At 45.7% G+C, this 12,138-nt stretch overlaps 1 protein-coding gene across 3 annotated transcripts in view; it reads right to left on the bottom strand.

The window, feature by feature from the left end:
- The window catches only part of EIF4E3 (eukaryotic translation initiation factor 4E family member 3), a 320,442-nt gene that overhangs the window by 254,450 nt on the left and 53,854 nt on the right, over positions 1-12,138 (bottom strand). The window contains exon 7 of one of the 3 annotated variants that reach the window (XR_016394486.1): positions 1-12,138. This exon is cut by the window's left edge and continues 60,282 nt beyond it; it is cut by the window's right edge and continues 17,001 nt beyond it. The exons of the other annotated variants lie outside the window; for them this stretch is intronic. The gene's annotated coding sequence lies outside the window, so the exon portion shown is untranslated. 3 annotated transcript variants of the gene reach the window in all.

The following is a 12,138-nucleotide window of genomic DNA, read 5'->3' on the forward strand; positions in this document are numbered from 1 at the left end:
GCCTCCTCTGGACACTGCGGGTTTCTCCTTTGCCCTGATCCTCAGCATTCCCTGTTGTCTACCACCCAGTTCACAGTATCTTTCTGGTCTCCTTAAACACACGAGTTTGCAACCTCGTGGCTGGAGGTTCTAATTAGTCAGTAAGAAATAAAAAGTAGAAAGTGATGGATATATAAGAAATTATGGTTAGAGGCAACTTCAGAGCCAGACCTCAAAGTCTACCTTTCTACATAATCCACAGATTTTGAATGTAACTTCAACACCATATTTCTTCTAAAATATAAACACTTATACAATATAAAAACATTCCCTTATTCATAATTCAGAAATTCAAAGTTTTGCTTATTTTTCTAATTAACTCAATGTTGGCAAGACCTGACCTGATACTGGATCTTTATAGATGTTACTTGGACCATTAACCTGAACATTCACACATTTCACTGCAGAAATATTAAATTACCAGTTACAGGGTATATGATGCATGGTCCATGCACCATCATACCTTTATAAAATCCCCCCGATTCTATATTCTGGCACTAAGAGTTTCAGGAAAGGGATTGGGATCCTTAAATATCAACTTTCACACACCTATGAACAAAGATACAACTTTGTCCATTTGAGAAAAAAATGTCTCGGGGGTGTCTAAAACAGTATTTTCAAAATAACATTTATGAAGACAATTAGCAAGAGTTGGGAGGGGTAATTCAGTATTCTTAAGCAAGCAGGTAATCAGAGGAACAAAGCAGGTATGAGATTTCACAACAGATTTTTGCCAACAGAAGCAGAGGACGCCGGTGCATTAAGAGGCAAGTCTTTTCCCTTTGCTCCACCCCCAGGCGAGCCTCCACTTCATGTTCTCTGAGAAACAGACATCTTAATACCACAGTGATTTTACAACGGGAGCTGAGAGGTTGCAATGGTCATGTCTACTCAATAGAATGAGATGGGTGATGACTCCATGTGTGTGCCATAGACTCTCTGGCATGGGGCTTACTTGCCAGAGACCAGCCAAGACTGTCTTCCCCCAGATGGAGGCTTAACCCACCAGAGAGAAAACCCATCGGTTTTTGCATCAGCTAGAAGTGGGGCTCTGTGGGCTTCCGAGGCCACGGTACCAGGCGTGGGCTTTCTAGGCTACAACATCCCCCGTGATGCATCTCTGATTGGTCTTTGACCAGTATTGTCAGTTACCTGACATTTCCCCTATTTTCTCTACTGGAGTGATGGGGGTTAAAAATCATTAAGAAAAGGAGCCTGATGTTCTACATAAAGCCAGGCTCCCCAATGACCTCCTCTTAGCCAAGCATAGTCCGCTGTTTGCAGGGAGGCTAAGCGCTTCCAAAAGCCATCTCATGGCTCCAGCAGCATTCAGCACCTCTCCCCAGTGTACGGTATTGAACAGGGCCTGGATACCTGCTTGCTAAGCAGAGAAGAGCACGTACCTGCTTTTATGCCAACCCAAAGAGAGTACCCACTTGGTATCACAATAGCTTAAGATCTCCAAGAAACTGATTTTTTTTTTTTTTTTTTAAAGAGCTTTTCTATGAAGCCAGAGAACACACTGGTGAGGCTGCTGTTTTCCACTGCACCTGAAGCTATGGAGCCCCTACAAAGGAAGTTGGATGACGTTTCTGCCCCTTTCCTCTATAATCTCTAAGGGATTGCCACTAAACCAGGGCCACTAGATCAGGGCCACTTTGGCAGAGGCAGCACTGACTGAGCCCCTCTCGAACAGAGCATGGCAAAAAAAAAAAAAAAAAAAAAAGCAACCAATGATGCCTACTGCATCAATATCCCAAAATACTTTTATTCCCCAGTGCTCATCTGTAAAAGGCAATGCTTGCTTTGTTAAAAAAACAGAACAAAAAAACACAAAACAACAACAAAACCGAGGGGATAAATGTGCTGGCACCACATTCAGACACCACAGCCAGGCCCTGTGGGGTTGGCCATTTTTCTAAGATTGCCTCTCTCCCCCTCCCGGGATGACAGGGAAGTCAGAAGAATGGGAAAAGGTTCAACAATCCTTTCATTCTGACCTCAGTTATTATATTCCTGAGACAGAACTCAGAGTGGAAAACACCTTCCCATATTTTTTTGTACCCGCAATTGCAGCCTCACTTCTCTTAGTATTTTTGAAATCTTTTCTTTCACATTGTATTGGAATTCATTTTCTCTGAAAAAGTAAAAGGGCTTGTCTGCATTGAATTCCTGGACAGCGTCTCCCTGATTAAAATCCAGTGTGAGTATAACATGCTTTTAGCACGTTTCCTAGTTAATGCAGCTTTTTGGGAATAATTCCCGTCTGCTCACCTGCAAATCTGGCGCTCGACTTTTCATTCTTTCAGTCCTTACACCATATAGCTGACTCTTCCCATAATTTATGTTACAGTGCCATCTTATGGTAGTTTATGACCACCATTTATGGATGGAAAAACTCTGGACTGCCTCTTCAGCGTTTTAAAGAAAGATATGGGGTTAAAAATCATCTTTAATTAATCACACCAGGTAAATGTATCATAAACGGAGGTCTGTAAATAAAAAGCTGTTTCATTGCGGTCTGCTAATGGCTGAACACTGCAGAGAATAAGTGAGCAGCCACACGAGCCTTAGAGCCAACTGATGAATTTCTTTTAAACGCATTTATGTTCTCATTCAGCGACTATTACTGCATAATCTGACATTAGGAAGCAGTATTTTCCATGAAGGCCATGATGTATTTGGGAAGCATTTATCAGAGGAAGAGGCTGGTCTAAGTTAGTGATTTGCTGCCCAGAATTTTCAGCTCTGCATTCTCATGGTGCCTTATTTCTTCCTTCTCATCTTCAAAAAAAAAAAAAACAACCCACAAAAGTCTCTGGGCCCCTATCAGCAAGACACAAGGAAACCCAATCCCACTTTTAAGCCTGATCATTTGCAAATGTGTTTCAGACCCAGGTTTAATTCGAGGAGAAGATTCCTTGGAGGAGCCTCCTTCTGGAAGTCTGCCTGCCAGTTTCTGGAGGCTTTAAGCTGTGTTTCCTCTGTCTTCTCCAGGTTTCTTTCCACCCACAAAGTGAATGTACATCGTGAATGGACCTGAACTGAACGCCTTCTTCAGAACTTGGCAGTTCTGTGGCTTCCACTGCCAGTCACTCTCAGGAGGGCACAAGGGAAAAGACGGTTCCAATTCCAGGTTGGTTTGGTGGGAGGAGAGGGGGCTCTCCCATTCCAGGTGGGTTCATGGAATGGGATGGGGATGGGGGAGATCTGGGGTGGTAGTGAGAGTTTTACTAAAGTCATGTCCTATCCTCTTTAATGACAAGAAGTCTAAGACCTAACACAGTGATCCACCTCCAACTCTCACACTCCAGAATTCTTTGTTCACATCCCATCTCCCTCCCAGACCGCCTCACTTATTTTCTCATCATTCCTATAGGATCCAGAGGAAAAGTCTGAGCTGCTGGCGCCAGGCAGTTTTCCATCTCTGGATGCTTCTTTACTCTCCATAAAGAAGATACAGAGCACACAGTGATTCACGAGGAAGGAGGCAAAATACGCATTTCACCAGATCTAAAAGGAGAACTTTGTCAAAAAGGCATTTTTTTTTTTAATTAAAGGCATTCAAATGTCCAATGTGTCTTGGGTTCTTCCTGCCCTGTCACAGTGGAACTGCTTTCCTTTTTAACTGCTCCATTTTCAGTAATTGTAGGGATCACAATTTCAAATTAAACATCTCCAACATATCATGGCGGGTTTCGTGTGCTGGGTTTCCGCTCCCCTGATTCTCTAACCCCATCCCCCCTTCCACCCCCTCCCCTCCCCCAACTCTCTTTGGCTCATAAACTTACCTTTGCTGACCCTTCTGCCCTCTCCTGGCGGGGGGGGGGGGGGCTATTCTTGCTTCACTCCCTGCACTTGAAATGTTCTTCTCTCTTCAACTGTCATCCCCAAATCAGCAGGGACACGCCTGGTGCTCACATTTTCCCCATCTTTTGTTGAGTGTGTGTTTGCGTGTCTCTTATTGTTTCCCCTTCCCGCCCTCCCCCCGCCCCCCAATCAGAAGAACAAGATCAGAGACTCCAACACACTGAGCTCAGAGTCTAAACTGCCTGTACCCATTAGGAATTCTTAAAGTGCAGATCACTCTACAAAATGACTCTTTACAGATGCAAAAGCAACATCATGGGTTGCCTCACCCCGACCCCACCCCGCAACATGTATGGTTTTTTCATTGCTGTTCCAATTTAAATTTCTCAGTTTACCAATCAAAAGAGATCCATTTTCTTATCTCCATCCTGCAAACTCCATCTGGGATCCCCCACACAAGCTGTGGTCTTCTGCCTCTCTCACATGCAGGAATTAGAAAAAGTCTGCATAGGAGCAGGGACCAGGTCAGGCCTTCTGATCCTGAACCAGGAGTCTCGATGACTGCAAGCACGCAGGACAAGTGAACAGGGAAGAGGTAATAAATGCCTTCCTCCAAGTGATTTATTTCCCCCAACCAGCCTGCTGATCTTGTGCTAATTACCTTGGGAAAGCCCAAGTTCCAGTCCTCAAAAAATCAGAAGCGAGGAGCATCTACTATCATTGCAATTATCCTACGATGTCCATGCATCGCGAGATATTACTACCCTTCCAAGTTGTTGGCCTAGTGTTTCATGTGAACAGAGAACCAGATGGGAGTTTGGGGGGCTAAAATGGATACACCAATTATTTATAGATTCAGACTAAAAATCACGTGAACTGCCTTCTGTGGAGTTCCATCTTCTGAGAAAAGACTTGAAATAGACATAGTTGTGGAAAGTCTCAGAATCCTTCAGAATAATCCTAAACATGATGTTGCAAGTAGGCAGTGGTGGAGAGAAGACTAAAGACTTTTAGAAGCCCCTCAATGAAGAAGAACATAGTTTAAGAGCTATCTTTTGGAAAACTCTAGAATGAGACCCGGTGGTTCAACTTTATATCCAGTTGGTTTTAGTAGCATCGCCCCTAGTCACTTTTACCTCCTGGAAAAACCTTTAAAATTTGACTTGACTGCTTGCGTAGCTGGGTTTCACCAGCTTCTGAGTAGAAGGAAATTGTTCCTAGCACCTACACATGACAGGCACTCAATCAACATTTACTAAAGGGATGAAAGTATAAAAACAGACTCTCTTTTGTTAATACTAAGTATATGACTATGTCTTATTTGGGGAAGTTTCCTTAAATTCTCAATTTTATTTTTTAACTTTGACATATATTTAAGCATTTTTTTTTTCCTTTTGAGGGAGGGAAGTGGAAGGGCAATATTTCTTGAAGGATTCCTTTGTGCTAGGCACCATACTAAATACTTTACCTACATTGCTTTATTTCAACCTTATAATGACCAACAATCTTTCGGACGTTACAACAGTGGAATTATAACCTGGCTGAGGTTAACCACCTTGTCTAGGTCACCCATCCAACCAACTCTGGAGCCCAAGTCCTGACTGCTCCCAACACAGCCTGTTCTGCTCTGATTCAGAATTGAGAAACGCTGCCTTCTATTATTACTCATAAATCTGAAAACCATGATGGAGGAAATTTTTGGAGAATTGCTGAGGACATTAAGATTTTTTAGGGATGCTTCCATTTTCATAGCCAAAAAACCATTTAAGGGAATCAGCAAAAGCTTTTGCTTTTGTTTATTTTTTTAAATGTCTTTAATAGTCTCCTGAAAGACAGGAACAGGCAGCCTAGGCTCAGCTCTCAACCCTCTCCAGGCTCTCCTCTCCATTAGAAGACTATTTTGGTCCACAAACTAGTGAAAAAGCTTCAAGGAGAGAAATTTAGAAATGTACTTCTCTCTGGTGATATCAATACTTGAGTTATGGTGTGCATCTAAATCACCTGTCTGTACTGATTTACCTTTTATTGATATCCACTGAAACATACAGAGCATCACTAAACACGGGGGAAATACCTTTGATTACCATTTCCTCTTGACTTGGGAAAAAGTCCTCCTGCGTCAGCAACGGAAGATTCTGCCAACTCTATCAAACTCGCATGGAACCAAAACAAACTTTTCTGTTTTCCAGTCAACTGTCATTCTCAGGGGAAAAAGCACTCAGTTTCTCCCCTTAAAAGGGAACAACGGTATGCCAAGTCATCTCCCCGACCCCTGACGCTTAAGTGTTAACTGGTCCATGAATGACGATCTTGAGCAATGATCTAATTCTGGGCCCTCTTCTCCATGTGGCTGGAATAATGTCAGTTGCAAGAAATATACTTCATAAAAATTACAAGAAAGCAAAAAACAACATCACAAGAAAGCTTTCAATGAGGTCTCAAAACTCACTTTGCGTGGGGGACATTTCCAAGTCAATCACCTAAAATTAAAGAAACCCCTTTAATTTTACTTTAATGACACTCGCAAAGTCGCAAACGTGGAAACCTACCTTTCCACTTGGTTTTAAATCCCTTCGTTCCACAATTAATTTTCCAACTGTCACAGCATGGAATGTCGTGGGATTGTGTGTGTGTGTGTGTGTGTGTGCGCGTTCCCTGCGTATTCTTTGTACTTCCACCAAACGCTACCTTAGATCATCCTCGACAAGAGAGTAAAGGTTATCATTAGCATGTTGAATAATGGATGGCGTCCATTGTATTTTCTTGTTTAGGACAGTAAATCATCCTGAAAACTTTTATTATGTTCTCTATAAAATACAAGCGCATCAGCACTTGTTACGTTTGCCTCTCCTGAGCTGGTTTGGCAGGGCGCCTTAGGCTGCAAAGAACAGCCAGGGGTTGCCAAGCAAGGGCTGACTTGATTCTGTGCCCATTCCTCCAGGGGATGTAAACATCCTGCCCTGGAATACTTCACCAACCTATAGCGAGCAAACTCCCGTGCACAGTGGTACACCTGGGAGAGCTGGAAACCGTGAGTCACAGCACCGACCAGGCCCTGCTGGGTAACGGAGAGGTCAAAGGTGGAAGCCACATCTACCGACCCCAACCAGCCCCAAACAGGAGGACAGCACTGGATTCCACGGAGAACCGGGCAGGAATCGAGTACAGACAAAGGGCAAGGGACACTAAGATTTACTGAGTACCCACCAACCACACGCCAGAGACTGTAACAGACACTTTCACGTGCCTTATTTCATGTCCTATCGAGGAAGGCTGCTCAGTGGGTAAGGCCATGGGAGCCAGAGTGACACTCCCCTGGCCCACCACTCACTGGCTGTGTTGTCTTGGGCAACTTGCCTCATCTAATCCTCAGGATTCTCATTGGCAAAGTGGGGACGGACCAGTTAGATACTGACATCCTTTCATACCAGACCATCCAGAGCAGCGCCTTCAAGCCCCAGAGCCCAAACCCTCCCACTGTCCTGGCTGCACCAGCCCCCCACAGGGAACCTCCCCCATCCACTGTGGGCCACCCTGCAATCCAGGAACTAAAGAGACATGCGGGCACAGCAGAGCCACTAGGGCCTCTCCAGTGATACAGGCTGGTTTGCTCTCATTGGTGGGTATCCGTGCCCATCAGTCATTAGATAGCTTTCCAGGGCTGTCCTAGGGAAAAGGGTGGAGTCTAGAGGACCTATCACATGACAAGCCATCAACGATGGCGATCATCAACGATGATCAATGATAACGATAGCTGTGCCTATTATACCGATGCGGAAAGCTAGGCTAAACAAGATTCAGTAACATGGGGAAAACCAAGGAACCAGGATACGCATCTAGGTGACTTGAACTCTCAGCTCCACATCTGTTGACCACGATGTATCAACTGAAGAATCCTAAGAGCCCCTTTAAAGATGGTATAAAAGAGCTTCCCTCCTAGAGAAAACCATTGCTTCAGCTAGATTTCAAATGTCCATGCTCACTTTGAATGTCATCCTTGAGGATTTGATAAAAGGGAAGCCTGAATCCAGTTGTAATGACAATGTTTTAATTATATTATCAGACTTCTTACATGGAAACTGCTTTTCTCCAGCCTGAATGGAACAGACTGATCTCAGCTGGGGAACCGAGTGTAACAAGCACACAGCTAGCCTTTTCAACCACAAGTGATGCGATGCTACTCTTATGTTTGGGTACTCTGAGTGACTGCTGAGTTGTTCTTCTGTGCTTCTCTGCGTTTTTGAGGATGGATGGAGAAAATGCATTAAAAAGATTAAAATACCTAATTTTATACTGTCAATGAAGTGATTTTTTAAAAATTCTTATTCAGATAGAATACTGTCAGGATACATGAAAAACAATTAATGGCTCACCAACTGCACATGTGATTGGCATAGAGTCATCACAGCGTAAATCTATACCCTGCTCTCAAGATACAGGCTTCTGATTCTACATCCTGCTTATCTATCAGCTGTTATCACTTGAGTATGAAATAGTCGCCTGGGGACAGGAGGGTGCTTCTACAGGAATAGCACTTAAGGCAGTGAAGTTTTATTAAGAGAAAGGAGGAGAGATAGGAACATTACTGGGGGGTGGGGGGAGGCCAGAGTGGAGATTATTCCAGAAGTCATGGAAAACTCTGCTGCTCAACATGTGATTCATGGACCAACAGCATGGACATCACCTGGGAGCCCGTCAGAATCTGAGTCCCACCCCCAGTTCACGGATCAGAATCACTATTCTGATCAGATGCCCAGACACTTCGAGAAGCCCTGCTCTAGGGGGTCCAGTCTCTGCTCACACTGGGTGGAGAGGAGTGGGTACAGGAGTGGCGTGGAGCAGGGAATGGAGCTGTAAGAGATGGGAAAGTACCCAAGTGTTTGCCTACGAGGTTATCTTGTCTGCATCAACTGGAGGGGAAAAACCTCCGCTGTGGGAGACTGAGCAGGCCGTCACTGCGGCTGCACACAGCATGGTGGCCATCTGTGTATCAAGAGAAGAGGAACGCTGTGCAGGAGCGTGGACTTGTGCAGAGCCTAAGCACGACCAGGTGTTTGAGTGGGAAAGCCAGCCTCCAAGATCAAAGCCACGTCGACTGTAAAGAGAACATCTTGCCCACCAAACCCAGGCCCTCCGAATGGAGAGAGGGCAACATCTGAACAGACCAGATGGCAGCAGCCAAGGGCTCTGGAGAGCCCAGAATAAACTTGCCACAACAGCTCGGTGGCATCAAAACCTCATTATCTGCCAGGCTTACCACTAAAGACAAACACAGGTTCTACAAGCAGGTGGGGAGAAGCCCCAGCGATCCGTGTGGTAAATGGGCAGGAATTAATTACAGGGAAGACGCTGAAGCCCCCAAAAGTAAAGTTCTCTTTTGCGGATGACAAGGGAATGTAGTTTTTGAAAAAAGCTGGGTGAGCACTTGGCACTAACTAGTCTGGGGTCACGCAAAGCGCCGTCCCTGTGGGCCTTTGAGATGGGCAGGCAAGTTATTTTTGTACAGAAGCCTGGGTAGTTCTGGCTCAGAAGCTTCCACCCCTTCGTGCCGGGACTTTAGATCCAGTGCCACGACCCTGTCACTCCACCAGCGACCCAGCGGCCTCTCAGGGACGCGGGCATTTCACCAACTTGTGAATTTTCCACAAGCATAAGTCGGTCTCCTCTTCACTGCCCCCAGGGAGATTTCCTTAAATACATTTAAATAGAATAATTATTATTGTTATTTTACTTTCTTCTTCTGGATGGCAACTTTCCTACATGCCGCTCAAAGAACTATTCTGAAACGATCCAGTTACTCTTTGCAAAATTCCTGGGAAGAAGGTGGGTGGTAGTTTCTCTACATTTCTGGAGGAGAGGGGTGACATGGAGGGAGGCTGAAGGGGCGGGGGTAAGGGGGACGGGGCAGAAATGGAAGCCAGGCTCCCGAACCCCATTCTCCGGGACAGTGCTCTCAAGTTCAACGTTGTCAAAGTCACCACTGCCTAGACCAGGGCCCTCAGCACCCAGCTTGTATTCAGATCCTGGTGCCAGCCCCCCGTAAGACACGTGGAAGTGTCTTTGTGCAAGTGAATGAGCCTCCTTGGGCCTCAGCATCCCTGTCTGTCTGCTGCCTCGCTGACACACCGTCTGCTTGGGGCAGGGCTCTAAGCTGGGACCCTCTTGCTGTACTGGGTAGCACAGCCTCTGGCGTCTACCCCTGCAGTGGGCTCTTCTCATGTTTTACGCGTTGCAGTGTCAATGGTATTTTCTGGGGGCATGGAATGGAGCAGAGGCTCTGAGATCGGCTTTGGGGATTAACAGCCTGGCTCAGCTCTTGACTCCAATTCTTCCTAAGTCTCAGGACCTGGGCAGGTCACTTAATCGCACTGAAGCTCTGTTGCGTCGTCTATAAAATGGGGATGGTGATGAGTCAATGAGATAGTGCAGACAAAGGGCCTGGCACTAGTAGGTGCTCAGTATGGGTTATACAGAGACGGGGTTAAGAGGAGGAGCCTGCTGGGGGACCGCCTGCATTTGAATCCTGGCTTACCACCTCGCGCCAACTGACCTCAGGCAGGCAGGTCACCTGACCTCACCGTATACGGAAGGTTCCTGTGAGGCCCAACCAATTCACAGATGTAATTGACAACAGGTTTGGGCACAGAGCTCGAGAAATGTTCTTAATCATGCTGTGATTATTGTTTAATTTCTTTAATTTTATCTGGGGAGCCATGAAGACTGGCCTCCACCCCCAAAGAAAGAAGAGATGACTCCACAATTTGAGGGCGATGTGGAGGGGAGAACAGCTCAGTGTCAGGCCACTTTCCCCCAGTAATTGGAGTAAGAGTCTCTCAGAGGGACCGCGGGCTGCCACTCACTGGCAAAGTGATGCTAGGCAAGTCTTTCCATCTTCCTCTCAGTCAACTCATCACCAAAATAATGGTAATACGCTAACCACCTTGATTTGTTACAAAGGTGACCTGAGCTAATGTACACAAACGCCCTTTGTCAACTCTTACATGCTACATACATTTCAACGGTTATGAATTCAAAACACATACTTTCAAAGCACACGCGGGTCTGAACTGTCATTTGAACAAGGGGAAACTAAACACTTTTCTATGCGTGCTTTTATTTTTCATTGCTTTGAATTAAAAAAAAAAAAGTTTTCTTTAAAGCTCCTGTCTCAGGTAGGAGAAGAATGAAGACACTTTAATTTCCGCTGGTGCCAGCGCCCTGGATTTGGGCTTCACCCCCAGCTGCTCTCAAACCAAACCAAAACCAAACAAACAGTAGGTCCACCCACCCGGGAGACTCAAAGTAACTCTGGGTTTCTCTTTGCCGAGTTTCCTGTGGGTACTTCAAAGCCTGGAGACTTTGCAGATGTCTTGGTGGTGATTTCCCTTTAGCAAACACATGGGAAATACTCCAGTAAGAGAGAGACCAACTCCACGAGAGGAAATTTGGCGGCAGAAAGAGAGGGAAGCAGGCGTGCAAGCCGAGCTGACGAGCACAGTTGCCCAGATTCATTTCTGAGACATACGGCATGCATTTGCAGCTGGGGTCTAATCCTTTCACTCACCTCCAGCATTTACAGCAAGGAAGTATTTCTAGCCTGTGAAGAGTCAAAACCCAACCTGACTAGAAAGAATTATATTCCCTACCTCACCTTTGGCAAGACCGTCCCTGAAAACTGCCACCCCCATGGGAAGAACAGTGGGCTCTTCTACTTGAGAAGGGGGAGGGGGCAGCCGGCAGAGGGTGGGTCCTATCAACCATCGTGTTATTTCCAAATTTCTGTTTCTTTGACATTTTTGATTCTCCTACCAAAGCCAAATTCCCTTAACATAGAGTCAGAGACATTTTTACTTTGAGCAGCTCTAACGCTTTAGCACAGAAAGTAAATCTTGACTTTCAGGAAAGTTCTTTGGTGGATGAAAATCTGCTTTTTGAATCAGGCAGCAGCTCATCCTTTGAAAACAAGAATTTATTACAAAATAACCTGGCCTATAAAACTAGACATGGACTGTTAAGAGTCTGTGCAGGCAGGGCCCCGGGGTTTGTTCCAATGGTGGGATGGTACAGGGCTGAAGGCACTCACTCCATATCCAGCTCACTCTCCTTGGGCATCTACAGGAGCCCGTGCAAGGCAAGCGGCCTAGACCTGGGGTGATGACCACAGTTACAGGTCAGCACGAAACCCCCTCATCCACCGGGCAGCAAACCCTCAGGACCAACCAGGTCTTCACCTGGGAGATGCCCCATCGGCTGGCCTAGGGCTCACCCCTGGTTGTTTTACATTCCAAA

This window comes from Delphinapterus leucas, chromosome 10 (assembly GCF_059928025.1).
Source record: "Delphinapterus leucas isolate spDelLeu-1000000601 "Yukka" chromosome 10, BTC_Dleu_Yukka2, whole genome shotgun sequence".
Taxonomy (NCBI): domain Eukaryota; kingdom Metazoa; phylum Chordata; class Mammalia; order Artiodactyla; family Monodontidae; genus Delphinapterus; species Delphinapterus leucas.